A 15,704-nucleotide genomic window follows, 5' to 3' on the forward strand; every position below is an offset into this window, starting at 1 on the left:
CAGGGCTGCTGCTATCTGTGCAGAGTGGCTCTGTGTGTAGCAGGTGCAGCTTCATCCAGGGCTGCTGCCATCTGTGCAGAGTGGCTCTGTGTGTAGCAGGAGCAGCGTCATCCAGGGCTGCCGCCATCTGTGCAGAGTGGCTCTGTGTGTAGCAGGAGCAGCTTCATCCAGGGCTGCTGCTATCTGTGCAGAGTGGCTCTGTGTGTAGCAGGTGCAGCTTCATCCAGGGCTGCTGCCATCTGTGCAGAGTGGCTCTGTGTGTAGCAGATGCGGCTTCATCCAGGGCTGCCGCTGTCTGTGCAGAGTGGCTCTGTGTGTAGCAGGTGCAGCTTCATCCAGGGCTGCCGCTGTCTGTGCAGAGTGGCTCTGTGTGTAGCAGGTGCAGCTTTATCCAGGGCTGCCGCTGTCTGTGCAGAGTGGCTCTGTGTGTAGCAGGTGCAGCTTCATCCAGGGCTGCTGCCATCTGTGCAGAGTGGCTCTGTGTGTAGCAGATGCGGCTTCATCCAGGGCTGCCGCTGTCTGTGCAGAGTGGCTCTGTGTGTAGCAGGTGCAGCTTCATCCAGGGCTGCCGCTGTCTGTGCAGAGTGGCTCTGTGTGTAGCAGGAGCAGCTTCATCCAGGGCTGCTGCCATCTGTGCAGAGTGGCTCTGTGTGTAGCAGGTGCAGCTTCATCCAGGGCTGCTGCCATCTGTACAGAGTGGCTCTGTGTGTAGCAGGAGCAGCGTCATCCAGGGCTACTGCCATCTGTGCAGAGTAGCTCTGTGTGTAGCAGGAGCAGCTTCATCCAGGGCTGCCGCTGTCTGTGCAGAGTGGCTCTGTGTGTAGCAGGAGCAGCGTCATCCAGGGCTGCCGCTGTCTGTGCAGAGTGGCTCTGTGTGTAGCAGGTGCGGCTTCATCCAGGGCTGCCGCTGTCTGTGCAGAGTGGCTATGTGTGTAGCAGGTGCAGCTTCATCCAGGGCTGCCGCTGTCTGTGCAGAGTGGCTCTGTGTGTAGCAGGTGCAGCTTCATCCAGGGCTGCCGCTGTCTGTGCAGAGTGGCTCTGTGTGTAGCAGGTGCAGCTTCATCCAGGGCTGCCGCCATCTGTGCAGAGTGGCTCTGTGTGTAGCAGGAGCAGCTTCATCCAGGGCTGCCGCCATCTGTGCAGAGTGGCTCTGCGTGTAGCAGGAGCAGCGTCATCCAGGGCTGTTGCCATCTGTACAGAGTGGCTCTTTGTGTAGCAGGTTCAGCTTCATCCAGGGCTGCTGTCATCTGTACAGAGTGGCTCTGTGTGTAGCAGATGCAGCTTCATCCTGGGCTGCTGCCATCTGTGCAGCGTGGCTCTGTGTGTAGCAGGTCCAGCTTCATCCAGGGCTGCTGCCATCTGTGCAGAGTGGCTCTGTGTGTACCAGGTCCAGCTTCATCCAGGGCTGCTGCTATCTGTGCAGAGTGGTTGTGTGTGTAGCAGGTCCAGCTTCATCCAGGGCCGCCGCCGTCTGTGCAGAGTGGCTCTGTGTGTAGCAGGAGCAGCTTCATCCAGGGCTGCTGCCGTCTGTGCAGAGTGGCTCTGTGTGTAGCAGGTGCAGCTTCATCCAGGGCTTTTGCCATCTGTACAGAGTGGCTCTGTGTGTAGCACGTGCAGCTTCATCCAGGGCTGCTGCCATCTGTACAGAGTGGCTCTTTGTGTAGCAGGTGCAGCTTCATCCAGGGCTGCTGCCGTCTGTGCAGAGTGGCTCTGTGTGTAGCAGGTGCAGCTTCATCCAGGGCTTTTGCCATCTGTACAGAGTGGCTCTGTGTGTAGCACGTGCAGCTTCATCCAGGGCTGCTGCCATCTGTACAGAGTGGCTCTTTGTGTAGCAGGTGCAGCTTCATCCAGGGCTTTTGCCATCTGTTTAGAGTGGCTCTGTGTGTAGCAGGTGCAGCTTCATCCAGGGCTGCTGCCATCTGTGCAGAGTGGCTCTGTGTGTAGCAGGAGCAGCTTCATCCAGGGCTGCCGCCATCTGTGTAGAGTGGCTCTGTGTGTAGCAGGTGCAGCTTCATCCAGGGCTGCCGCCATCTGTGCAGAGTGGCTTTGTGTGTAGCAGGTGCAGGCTCATCCAGGGCTGCTGCCGTCTGTGCAGAGTGGCTTTGTGTGTAGGAGGTCCAGCTTCATCCAGGGCTGCTGCTATCTGTACAGAGTGGCTCTCTGTGTGTAGCAGGTGCAGCTTCATCCAGGGCTGCTGCCGTCTGTGCAGAGGGGCTTTGTGTGTAGCAGGTGCAGCTTCATCCAGGGCTGCTGCCGTCTGTGCAGAGTTGCTCTGTGTGTAGCAGATGCAGCTTCATCCAGGGCTGCTGCCATCTGTGCAGAGTGGCTCTTTGTGTAGCAGGTGCAGCTTCATCCAGGGCTTTTGCCATCTGTGCAGAGTGTCTTTGTGTGTAGCAGATGCAGCTTCATCCAGGGCTTTTGCCATCTGTGCAGAGTGGCTCTGTGTGTAGCAGGAGCAGCTTCATCCAGGGCTGCCGCCATCTGTGCAGAGTGGCTCTGTGTGTAGCAGGAGCAGCTTCATCCAGGGCTGCTGCCATCTGTGTAGAGTGGCTCTGTGTGTAGCAGGAGCAGCTTCATCCAGGGCTGCCGCCATCTGTGTAGAGTGGCTCTGTGTGTAGCAGGTGCGGCTACATCCAGGGCGCTTTGCAGTGTTTCATTATAATGTTTTAGAGCAGAGTCAGGACATGAGATTGGAGAATTGATGACTAACTTCTTCAGACGTTTCTGGGTGTCAATGGTGTGTATATATGGGTGGTAAGTGGGGGTGTCCTGAGTGGGGGGACAGTGCTTTATCAAGAATGAAAGAAGGTTGTGGTCAGAGAGTGGGAGGGGGGGTTAGTAAAATCATGCACTGAGCAAAGACGGGAGAAGAAAAGGTCCAGCGTATTCCCACCTTCATGTGTAGGAGAGTTAGTTAATTGTGTAAGGCCAAGAGAGAAGGTTAGAGATAAAAGATGAGCGGCAGCTGGGGAGAGCGGACCATCAATAGGGATGGTAAAGTCCCACATGACAAGAGTGGGGAGGTCATAGGCTAGAAAAATGTCAAAGCCAGGTGGCAAAATGATCCAAGAACTGACTGATTGGGCCTGGAGGGCAATACACAACTGCAACTCGCATAGAGAAGGGTTTGTAAAGCCTGACAGTGTGGACCTCAAAAGAAGGGAAGATAAGTGAGGGACAGGAGGGATGACTTGAAAAGTCCAGTTTGGAGAAAGCAGCAGACCAACACCTCCACCTGATCTGTTCTCAAGTCTAGGGGCATGAGAGAATTGTAGGCCACCATATGAGAGAGCAGCAGCTGCGGTGGTGATTAACTGCTGGATCCAGGTCTCAGTAACAGCCAGGAGGTGAAGGAAATTGAAAAGGAAAAAGTCATGGATGCAGGAGAGTTTGTTACACGCTGAGCGTGGGTTCCAGAGGGCACAGTAAAAGGAGACAGAAGGCATGCAAGGCATAGTAATAAGATTTATGGGTTTTCTGAGTATACTAGGGAAGGAATTGAACTTACTATTATAAGAAGGACCTGGATTAGGTGCAATATCTCCTGCTGCAAGTAAAATATAAGCAGAAGGATCGGCACTCACAAAAAAATTCATTATAGTTGCAGTATTTATTCCATATCTTTCTATCTATTTTCATTCCATTTTCTTTCAAAAATTAAATGCAAGATGACACACTTTTCCGTCTAAAGATGCAGACCTTTTTCAAATCATATACATAAAACATGAATATCGCCAACTTTAAATAGTATTTTACAAATGCAACACCACTGAGACCAATTAATGAACAAGAAACTCACCCAACCATCAACCATCAGGTTTGCTGAGGGTGACTCAGACGAAATCCAAAAACCTGTGTAGTTCACGCAAAGAGCCAAAAAGGCCAAATTATATATATATATATATATATATATATATATATATATATATGTATATGTATATGCAAAGCGGAGGGCAGCCAGCACTGCTTATGAATGGCATGCAACAATGAAAAAATAAAAAGTGTAATATTCACAAATTCATTCCTACTGTAACAATTCAATGAGATTTTTTGCAAATGATTGATCAATGATTTGAGCCCCCTTGCCCTGTCACGGCAAATCTCTATAGGGGGGTCCCTAATGCTATATTATAAATTAATATTGTACCATAAGGTCTCATATAATGAGCAGGACCATATGAAAACACCACCTCCCCGAGACATGTCTGAACCGCCCCATGCTGCAAGGACTGACAACCGCGAATAAAGGCAGCCCAGGTGCCAGTATGTGTGGCAGAACCACACACACCAGCACAATGTCAGGACTGACCCACCACCCCTCTCCCCATCAGCCGCTGCACCCTTCATCCGCTACCGCTCTCCCCATCAGCCGCTGCCCGATCTGCTGCCCACTCTCTCCCACCTCTCACCCTCCTCCATCTGGTGTGAGCCTGCTGTCTAGATCCATCCTGTAAGGTAGCCATCCCCAATCTCACCTTCCACACTCCCTTCCCCCCTCACCCCTCGCCAATGGAGGGGGCGGCAAATTTGACGATCGCCCCGGGCAGCAAAAGCAGTTGCTATGCCACTGCCGAGTCTCCTCCTAAAACAGACACCTATCCATGTCATACTTGTGTCCATTCTTCAGGAGTCATTCCGGGGGGATTATTTCACCACCCTAGCACTGGGGAGACATTTCAAGGAATATTTGACTTGTGATAGTAATTTTGTGGTGTATATCTTGAAGTGTCCATGCGGACTGGTATACCGTACGTAGGTGAAACGACTGAAGGAGAGATTATCTAAGCATAAATACACGATTCGACAAGAGACTCTCTTGCACCCCTGCACCCCTGCACCTCTGCACCCCTGCACCCGCCGCACTTTGAGAAATAGAAACATAATAAGCCGCAATTGTGATATCAAATTTTGGAACAAATTAAACAGCCGCGTAGAGGGGGAATCGTATAACAATTATAAAGCCGCGAGAGGCATTGTGGATCGATCGTTTACAATCATTAAAGCCCATGGAACTGATCGGGACTTTGATATATCGGGTTTTTTATGAAAATTATAAATTTGTGGATTTGTGATTATTTAGTATATTATTGTTGGAAAAATGTTTATATGTGGATTTACTGTAGCAAAATTTTGATATAATGTTGAAAGATATGTAACCATATATGATATTTATATATTTTAATTAACCTTACATATATGTAATCACACGAAATCCTGTAATTTAATAGTTTTTGATCGTAGGATATCCCAGTTTGTTATACCGGCTTCTATGAAGTTCATATGAGGATCTTATTAATCTGAATCGCAGTACTGCCCCCCCCCCGAGGAAGCAACGCAGCGAAACGCGTTGGACTTCTTTCCCCACCAGACATCTACCTCAGCACAGGCACTTTACATGGGTGAGCAATAACTCCTAGGATGATTTCCATGCTCATGATCTATTATTGTTTGCAATAATGTTGTTATATATTATTAGATCAACACGGTACCAGTTTAATGGAGGCTGCTTTAGTTCCCTCTTTGATGAATCTTATGTAGATGTCCATGGTTAGGGATATTTTTCTCTGTTTCGGTACCTGACTTCTGTATGGACTTTTTTATTTTTGTACCATAGTCCTAACAGTGCCCTTGTATTATTACTGGAATAAAATTATTTACATGTATACTTTTTCAAGGTGCATTCTTTATATAACTTTCACAATGAATGGCCGTTTAGCACTCATTTTCTTCCTTATACGATTCATGTATCAATTGAGTGGCCGACAACGTTATAGAATTGTACGATTTCCATCTGTTACCCAGAATTGTGTCTCATCTTATTATTCTGAGTTCAATTTTAGTTCATATGATGTTGAAAAGAGTTCATGGAAGAATTTCTACCCGATTGTCATTTACAGTAATCTCTGGAATAAATGGACTTATCATCATACATCACCGGATTGAAGAGCGATAGGAGTGGAGTTTTCATCATACATCACCGGAGTGAAGAGCGAGAAGAGTGCAGTTATCATCATACATCACCGGAGTGAAGAGCGAGAGGAGTGCAGTTCTCATCATACATCACCGGAGTGAAGAGCGAGAGGAGTGCAGTTATCATCATACATCACCAGAGTGAAGAGCGAGAGGAGTGGAGTTTTCATCATACATCACCGGAGTGAAGAGCGAGAGGAGTGGAGTTTTCATCATACATCACCGGAGTGAAGAGCGAGAGCAGTGGAGTTTTCAACATACATCACCGGAGTGAAGAGCGAGAGCAGTGGAGTTTTCATCATACATCACCGGAGTGAAGAGCGAGAGGAGTGCAGTTATCATCATACATCACCAGAGTGAAGAGCGAGAGGAGTGGAGTTTTCATCATACATCACCGGAGTGAAGAGCGAGAGGAGTGGAGTTTTCATCATACATCACCGGAGTGAAGAGCGAGAGCAGTGGAGTTTTCAACATACATCACCGGAGTGAAGAGCGAGAGCAGTGGAGTTTTCATCATACATCACCGGAGTGAAGAGCGAGAGGAGTGGAGTTTTCATCATACATCACCGGAGTGAAGAGCAGTGGAGTTCTCATCATACATCACCGGAGTGAAGAGCAACAGCAGTGGAGTTTTCATCATACATCACCGGAGTGAAGAGCGAGAGCAGTGGAGTTTTCATCATACATCACCGGAGTGAAGAGCGAGAGGAGTGGAGTTTTCATCATACATCACCGGAGTGAAGAGCGAGAGGAGTGCAGTTCTCATCATACATCACCGGAGTGAAGAGCAGTGGAGTTCTCATCATACATCACCGGAGTGAAGAGCGAGAGCAGTGGAGTTTTCATCATACATCACCGGAGTGAAGAGCGAGAGCAGTGGAGTTTTCATCATACATCACCGGAGTGAAGAGCGAGAGCAGTGGAGTTTTCATCATACATCACCGGAGTGAAGAGTGAGAGGAGTGGAGTTTTCATCATACATCACCGGAGTGAAGAGCAAGAGCAGTGGAGTTCTCATCATACATCACCAGAGTGAAGAGCGAGAGGAGTGGAGTTCTCATCATACATCATCGGAGTGAAGAGCGAGAGGAGTGGAGTTCTCATCATACATCATCGGAGTGAAGAGCGAGAGGAGTGGAGTTCTCATCATACATCATCACCGGAGTGAAGAGCGAGAGGAGTGGAGTTCTCATCATACATCATCGGAGTGAAGAGCGAGAGGAGTGGAGTTCTCATCATACATCACCGGAGTGAAGAGCGAGAGGAGTGGAGTTCTCATCATACATCACCGGAGTGAAGAGCGAGGGGAGTGCAGTTCTCATCATACATCACCAGAGTGAAGAGCGAGAAGAGTGCAGTTCTCATCATACATCACCGGAGTGAAGAGCGAGAGGAGTGGAGTTCTCATCATACATCATCGGAGTGAAGAGCGAGAGGAGTGGAGTTCTCATCATACATCACCGGAGTGAAGAGCGAGAGGAGTGGAGTTCTCATCATACATCACCGGAGTGAAGAGCGAGAGGAGTGGAGTTCTCATCATACATCACCGGAGTGAAGAGCGAGAGGAGTGGAGTTCTCATCATACATCACCGGAGTGAAGAGCGAGAAGAGTGGAGTTCTCATCATACATCACCGGAGTGAAGAGCGAGAGGAGTGCAGTTTTCGCTGAAGGCCGTTCACACAGATCCTCTGGGATAAATGGACTATTTCTACCATTGTTGAAGATTGAAGATTCTGGACCTCCATGTACATCTGAATGTGAATCAAGTCTGTTCCCATGGGATGAATGAAGTTCTGTTCTCCATTTTGTAGGATCTCAACTGTTTTTTTCTGATCATAATGAATTTTATGACATCTATTTTTATTTGTAAAAAAATCTTTTCAAGTTATAGGTTTTTTTAGGATTACAGTTGTGTTGATATGAAAGATTAAGATGTAATAATGGCATCTGGTGTAAATTTTGAAACAAATTTATCAATAATATGACAAAAATATGTGACTCCCTGGCCTATCAGGTCGTCACAGGGTATTGTGCAATTTGCCCTTCTGCACGGTATCCACCCTCCTTGGTTACAGATCCCGGTCCTTTGGTGTTGCTAACAGCTTAGCCAGTCAAAATCCTAGGAACACTTTACACTGAACCTACCAGACACACCATTGGGGGGCCTGAAGGGAATAGGGCCGCTCACATGAGGGATTGGTAGGGAGAAGTGATAAAGTGACAGAGAAGTGAAATAGGAGTGAAAGGAGTAGGAGGAGGACAGTGACTCTCTGGGAGAGGGAGGTCACTGGCCTGGAGCAGGGCTCCTGAAGTTTATTTACTAGGTGGCAGACGTTGGTCTGGGCCTGGTAGGGGCTGGAACCCCGGTCGCAGGGGATAGTGTCAGGGGGCACAGACTGTCGAGGAGGGCAGCCGTCGGCCTTGAGCCATCACCGGGCAGGGGCTAGGGCACGACGGGGTACGTGGACCCTAGGCCGGGAAGTAGCTTCACGCGTCCCGGTAATTTACCCGACGGGGGTGAAGACTTCATGAATCATCCTCAACCCGCTCCAAAATCGGGGTACTAGCGCACCGATGGGATAGGACTTTCGAAAATACAGTCCAAAGAAATCCTACCCGTGAACCCTGAGAGCAAGCTCACTCAGTTACCTATACGGGTGAGCGGGACCTGAAAGGTTTCAAGCTTGAGGGTCCAACTAGTGAGAAGGTGCCACGGAAAAGGCCACAAGCTAACAGCAACACCAAGGGCACGGATCCACGTGTGCTGCCTCCATGCTGCAGCGGTGCTCAGAATTCTAGTTTACAAGCTGTCGGAGTTGTTATTCTTGGACTGAGTGAGTACACTGAAAAGCCCCTTTTCCTCTACCCAATGGCACCCCACTCTCCAACACCCAACAGGCCCAGGGGCACAAACCCCCTATCCACGGAGGGGTTAAACATCCTGCTGCTACATCATCTCCACCGGGCTCCCCAACAGCAGCGGTGGTCTCCTACATTACCACTCACCATGGGTGGCGTCACGAACTTACACATCCCCTGTACATATCTATCCCCTCTCTATTAAATTCGAGAGTCCGCGCGAACCCCCGGGTCCGGAGACCCCTCGAGCCACCGCGGCTCCGGACCTGAGCGGCTCGGCCGTTGGCACGGGGCGGTATAAATATATTGAAGATTGTGGAAGTCTTTCTATAGTATGGAGTTCTGAAATCATCTTGAAAAAGTTTTTTCATAAAATAACCTTTTTCAAAAAATGTTTTACCAAATGTTTATTGTACTTGTTGTGGGTGGCTCATTACCCTTCTAATTATATATATATATATATATATATATATATATATATATATATATATATATATATATATATATATATATATATATATTGTAAGGATGCAATGTGGTAGATGGCCGGTATGTGTCACAGAGTGGGAAATCCTCTGTGATCTGAACCTGGAATGTTTCTCTGGGACTTGTAGTTCCATGAGGATTGTTGTACACATTCAGGGCTGGGTTCATGGGATGGTCAGAAGTGATGGGCGGGACTGACCATCCACATACCCCCCATACGTAGGTGTGTCTCATGGGATTTAATGGAGCTGTCGTTTGTCACATGATCTCTGTGTGCTGGTGGGAGCCATCTTGGTTGGAGCACATGTGCAGGAGATCCTGTGCACACAGAGCTGGTGAGGGCTCTGAAATGTCAGGGAGATGCAGAATCCACTGAGGCTGTGAGGAATTGGAACGTGTACAAGGGCCGGGATGTTGAGCCCAGTGTGAGAGTCTCCCTGGACTGGATGGAGGCAGACTGACAGCCTGCAAACCTACTGGCAGGTAACACCCCACAAAGGTGGACTTTACTGGCTGATGCCAGAGAATGAACTGTATGAACATTCAGCAGTTTAAACAGACCGTGAGACATTGTCCTGCGGGAAAGTGGCTGTGGCCCATTACACTGCGTGGTTTATGAGGATGTAAATAAATCACCGAGATTCTTTAAGTGACAAAGTGCTCCTGTGTGTCTTGATCCCGCTGCCAGACGTGTGCCCCAAGACGTTCAGGGCCCAGGTCGTCACATTATGGTGGAGAACGCGGGCATATGGCCTGGTTGCTAGGGGCAACACAGCCTGGTTGCTAGGGGCAACGCAGCCTGGTTGCTAGGGGCAACGGCCTAGGACATATTCTTCTGGATACGGACTGCTTGCTGTGGATCGGCGGGTCCACGAAAAAATTTTTTTTGAAGCGGTTTGCGGTGGATCGGCGGGTCCACGAAAACTGACGGCGCACTCAAGCAGCTTGCGGTGGATCGGCGGGTCCACGAAGTTCCGGGAAAGCTGAGCGACCATGAGTGGAGCCGCAAGCCTGGACGTTATGGAGGAGCTGTACCAGTTCCTTGTGTGTGGACAGCAGGAGCTGTCAGTGCGCAGAGATGTGGCAGCAGTGGACCAGTTTGTGAGTTCCCTTCTGGGGCCAGTACGGGCACAGGGTACCCAGGGAGATAAAGGGGAACGGTGTGAACTGGGATCTAAGGACACTGCAAGGAAGCCACAGAAAGCCCATAAGGGGGTGGTTGCCCATAAGGGGGTGGTTGCCCATAAGGGGGTGGAGTCCCATAAAGGGGTGGTTGCCCATAAGGGGATGGAGTCCCATAAAGGGGTGGATGCCCAAAAGGGGGAGGAGTCCCAGAAAGCGGTGGTCCCCCAAAATGGTGCAGAGCATCCCAAATCCAAGGGTGAAGTGGCGCAGATGGACTGTAGCCAGGGACAACAGTGTTCATGCCACAAGTGTCCGGTTTGCGGTATAGACCACCCATCCGACGAGAAGCCACGTCTGTGTTCCGTGGAAGTGGATGGGGAATCTGTAACAGGGGTCGTAGACTCAAGGAGCTTGGTGACCCTGGTGAGGGCCACTTCTGATGTCAACTTGATTCCTGGAAGGAAGATCCACGTCGGCTGCACCCACAACAATGAGACAGAATACCCGGTATCCAGCGTGGTCATTAAGACAGCCAGGGACAGTGGTTCTCATGATGTTGGTGTAGTCTCAGATTTACTGCACCCAATTATTATAGGTTGGGACTCTAAATTATTTGTGCACTTGTGGAAGCAGGGGGACGTATCCGGTTGCTTGTGTAAGAGCCAGAACAGCCCAAAGGAAACCCTACCACATTCGGAGGTGAAACGGGGTCCTGGTTGTGGAGTTATGTGTGGTAAGGAGGAGATAGTACCTTCTAAAATTGACTGTCCTAAGTTAGGGGTGACCAAAGAAAATGGACGGACCCAACTTAGTGACATAAGGACTAAGGGACTAACCAATAGTGTGACCGTTAAAAACGGGGTAGCTCCAGAAAGGGAGGCAGATATCTGGTTAAGTGGGGACATGATAGTCCAGGACGCCAGGGGGAGTGACGATGACTCCAGAATGGACACTGACTCTTATAAAAGGACAAGAGAGTGCAGTGAGGTACAGACAATTGAGAAGGGTAAAACCTCCTCCAGACGCCGGAGACGTAATAAGCGCCAAAAGCTCGTGCAAGGTATACCGTCTGAGGGTGCAGAGAAAGTGAAGTACCTGGTCGAGGAAAACACATTGCCAGTAGCAACTGCTAAGGTAGAGTCAGACAGCGATGTCCTACACAAGAAAGAGGTATCAGAAACTGAACTGACACATTGTAACGACAGACATCAGCAGGGTGAAATTTCAAAAAATGAGCCAACCAAAGCAGTAATGGTGGTGTCTCCTATAGATTCCAAGCATGAAGCAGAAGGTCTGTCGGACGAGAGCACTGTAGGAGGTGAAATCCTAGAGGGTAATACAGGACAAGGAATCCTGGAGAAAGTTGGTGAAGTACAAATCCATAGAGGTCATGGTGAGCAGACCGGTAAATTACCCAGTGTTGGGGTGATGAAGGGTGAAAACGGGGCCAAAGGTCTAAGAGGAACAGAGTACCACGCTGAAGGGTGTGACACCCTTGCAGAAAAAAAAAGGACTGAAGGTGACACTGCAGAGACCCGCAAGGAAGTTGAAGGTAACGCAGTGAAGACCCAAGAGACAGCTGGTGCTGCAAAAGTGAAAAGAGTCTCTGATGAGGTGAAGTCTGGACCAGAGGTCTTATCAGGAACTGATAGCCTGAGTGACCTGCCTGGTAAGACCAAGATGGAAGACATAGAGATGGTCTTGGTTAAGAACAATAGCAAACCCAAAGGCTCTGAGGCTGGAGCTGAACCGGAAGAGTGTGTAACTCAAGAGGTGGAGCCGTGCATGAGAGAAAAAGATAGATGCAAGAGACCAAAGGAATGGTCTAATTTCCTTGAAGGTCAAGAAACCTGTCCATTCTTTAAGTGCATGGTAGATGTGCCCGAAGACCTAAGAAAAGCCTGTGCCCATAAGTCGATGCATGAGACGTTTAAGAAGGCTGTAGGGGCCTGTGAAGTGTACTTTGCCCCAGAGACTTGTCAGTTGGTGGTGTGCTCTGCCAGTAATGTCACAAAGAAGCGGGTGGCTATCCTGAGTGACATGCACCTGCAGTGTCTTCGCACGAAATGGCTCATCTCGGCACAGATGGAAGAAGACACCAGGCGCTTGGAGTGTATGAAGCAGCTCACTGCAGAATTTCATGAAGTTGTGGTGGTGAAGAAATCATTAATTGGGCTCGCATTAAGAGCGCTGAGAAGTAACATTCAGCAAGCCAGGAAAGTTCCAGTTATTACAGCTGTTGAATTAGAAGAACACAGTCGAACATTCCAAATCTATGGGAAGACTGAAGAAGCAGTGAAAACAGCTCGAAAGCTGTTGGACTTTGTGGAAGAGGTCACACAAGTGCCCAGAGAACTTGTCAAGAAACTGATTGGCAGAAATGCAGGAGATGGTTGATACATCCGGTGTGACGAGAGTAAGACTTAAGGTTTATCATAAAGCCAGGTTACCCTGTGAAGTTGGTATGGTTCCATGTGTCATGGCGGGAACAAAGGAGTGTGTTGAAAATGTACGAGTTCTCCTAGAATACCGCCTGGGATACCTGGAAGAACTAAAGCAAATGGATCTTGAAAGACAGAAGATTGCAGAGAAACTTTGTCAAGTGAGTTTGAGGTCACGACCGCTTTCGGGCCAAGGCCCAGAGAAGAAGTGTGGTCCACCTGATGAACGTGTTGCCTTCACTGGCAAGGAAAGTAGGTCCTGTAGGGAAAGGAGCCTAGGTCATAGAAGACCTACGTATAAATCAGGCTATGGCACAGACTCTGAAGGGTCCAAGCCCTCTAAGACAAAATCTAAAAGAAAAGACGGAGGGAGTGACTGGTCCATAGCCAAAAGTGGTGGTGGGAAAAGGCGGAGATGGAAAGGTGACCTAAGACGTCATGAGAGAAGAGGCCATAGTAGATTGGCAAACAGAGTGTGCAGGGTCTAGTTGTGGGAGATCTCCTGTCGGCTCGGTTGTGAGGTACCTGGACAAGAGCCCCTCTAGTGGACTGGTTAGCGCAGAGTCAGGCCGCACGGTAGTTTTGACTGATGGGGTGTCTCACTACCACACTGACCGTTGGAGACAGTTATGGAACGATATGTCGGACCGGCGGACGTGTCTGAGAAGAGGGTTCACTGAGGAGGGTTTGTTGACAGTGGCAGATGGTCGGTCAGGAGCAGAAACTCAAAGTTTTCGTAGAGGGCCCATTCGACTGGTAGGGTATGGTTTCCCTAATGCCCTGTCTCAGGGTCACTGTAGGTTGTCGAGTGTTCCACCCTACAAGTTGGAACAGAGGGGGGGGGGATATGTAAGGATGCAATGTGGTAGATGGCCGGTATGTGTCACAGAGGGGGAAATCCTCTGTGATCTGAACCTGGAATGTTTCTCTGGGACTTGTAGTTCCATGAGGATTGTTGTACACATTCAGGGCTGGGTTCATGGGATGGTCAGAAGTGATGGGCGGGACTGACCATCCACATACCTCCCATACGTAGGTGTGTCTCATGGGATTTAATGGAGCTGTCGTTTGTCACATGATCTCTGTGTGCTGGTGGGAGCCATCTTGGTTGGAGCACATGTGCAGGAGATCCTGTGCACACAGAGCTGGTGAGGGCTCTGAAATGTCAGGGAGATGCAGAATCCACTGAGGCTGTGAGGAATTGGAACGTGTACAAGGGCCGGGATGTTGAGCCCAGTGTGAGAGTCTCCCTGGACTGGATGGAGGCAGACTGACAGCCTGCAAACCTACTGGCAGGTAACACCCCACAAAGGTGGACTTTACTGGCTGATGCCAGAGAATGAACTGTATGAACATTCAGCAGTTTAAACAGACCGTGAGACATTGTCCTGAGGGAAAGTGGCTGTGGCCCATTACACTGCGTGGTTTGAGGATGTAAATAAATCACCGAGATTCTTTAAGTGACAAAGTGCTCGTGTGTGTCTTGATCCCGCTGCCAGACGTGTGCCCCAAGACGTTCAGGGCCCAGGTCGTCACAATATATATATATACACACATATATTATATATCCATCCATATCCACATACATATATATGTAGATGGAAGTATATTTCTGACAGGGAAGCATGTTAAGGTGAAGTTTGTTCTTTTTTTTTTTTTTAATATATATATATACATACTGGGCCGCTATCAGGGCATTACTACTGTGCCTGGTGTACCTAGCCCGGTGAAGAGAAGGGGCCCAGACAGGCCTGGGGTTATTACTTAGGTTTGTTAAGCCGGCCCGCCTCTTCACCGGGCCCCAGTCACAGCCACAGCAGAGGGGCCCGGCCGTGTCGTTTCAACCACTGCACACACGGCTAAATTGCAGGCAAAGCCCTTCTAGGGCATCGCATGCAAATTAGCCATGTGGCGAGTGGAGCAGGGAGGCAGCACATCATCCCACAGCCCAATGTGATGAGGTTATCACTCTGCGCCTCATCACAGTGGGCAAGGCGGAGGTGGCGAGGACGCGGCATCCGGCCTGGAAACGTAGGCGCTCGGTGAGCTGAACATCGCCGTGGGTGGTGGGGGGCACCCCTGTCTTGCTTTAGCTCAGGTATTGGAATCGCGGGCCTGTAATTAGTTTTTCTGCAGCCACGGGCAGATTCCCAGGGGCCGCAATGCTTACACTTACAAATGTGGTCAGGACCTGCTGTGTGCCTGGGGTCCGTCCCCCGGTGTTGTGTGCCTGCTCTCCAGTGCTGTCTAGCCCCCCACAGTGCTGTGTGCAGCCCCCCCCACAGTGCTGTGTGCAGCCCCCCCCCACAGTGCTGTGTGCAGCCCCCCCCACAGTGCTGTGTGCAGCCCCCCCACAGTGCTGTGTGCAGCCCCCTCCAGTGCTGTGTGCAGCCCCCTCCAGTGCTGTGTGCAGCCCCCTCCAGTGCTGTGTGCAGCCCCCTCCAGTGCTGTGTGCAGCCCCCCACAATGCTGTGTGCAGCTCCTCCATTGCTGTGTGCAGCCCCCACAGTGCTGTGTGCAGCCCCCCACAGTGCTGTGTGCAGCCCCCCACAGTGCTGTGTGCAGCCCCCCACAGTGCTGTGTGCAGCCACCCAGTGCTGTGTGCAACCCCCCACAGTGCTGTATCCAGCACACTCCAGTGCTGTTTATCACCCCCAGTGTTGTGTTCCCTCTAATGCTGTGTATCACCCCCAGTGATGTTTGCCCCCCTAGTGATGTCTGTGCTCCGCAATTGCTGTCCATGCCACCCAGTGCTGTTCGTGCCTCCCTAGTGATGGGTGTGCCCCCTAGTGCTGTCCGTGCCCTCCTAGGGATGTCTGTGC

General features: G+C 50.0%; 1 protein-coding gene and 1 pseudogene across 1 annotated transcript in view; one reads left to right on the forward strand and one right to left on the reverse strand.

The window, feature by feature from the left end:
- The window catches only part of LOC142244661 (regenerating islet-derived protein 4-like), a 64,704-nt gene that overhangs the window by 20,498 nt on the left and 28,502 nt on the right, over positions 1-15,704 (reverse strand). The window lies entirely within an intron of this gene.
- The window catches only part of LOC142243994 (RNA-binding protein FXR1 pseudogene), a 29,825-nt pseudogene continuing 26,347 nt past the window's right edge, over positions 12,227-15,704 (forward strand).

Source organism: Anomaloglossus baeobatrachus, chromosome 6 (assembly GCF_048569485.1).
Source record: "Anomaloglossus baeobatrachus isolate aAnoBae1 chromosome 6, aAnoBae1.hap1, whole genome shotgun sequence".
NCBI classification, from domain to species: domain Eukaryota; kingdom Metazoa; phylum Chordata; class Amphibia; order Anura; family Aromobatidae; genus Anomaloglossus; species Anomaloglossus baeobatrachus.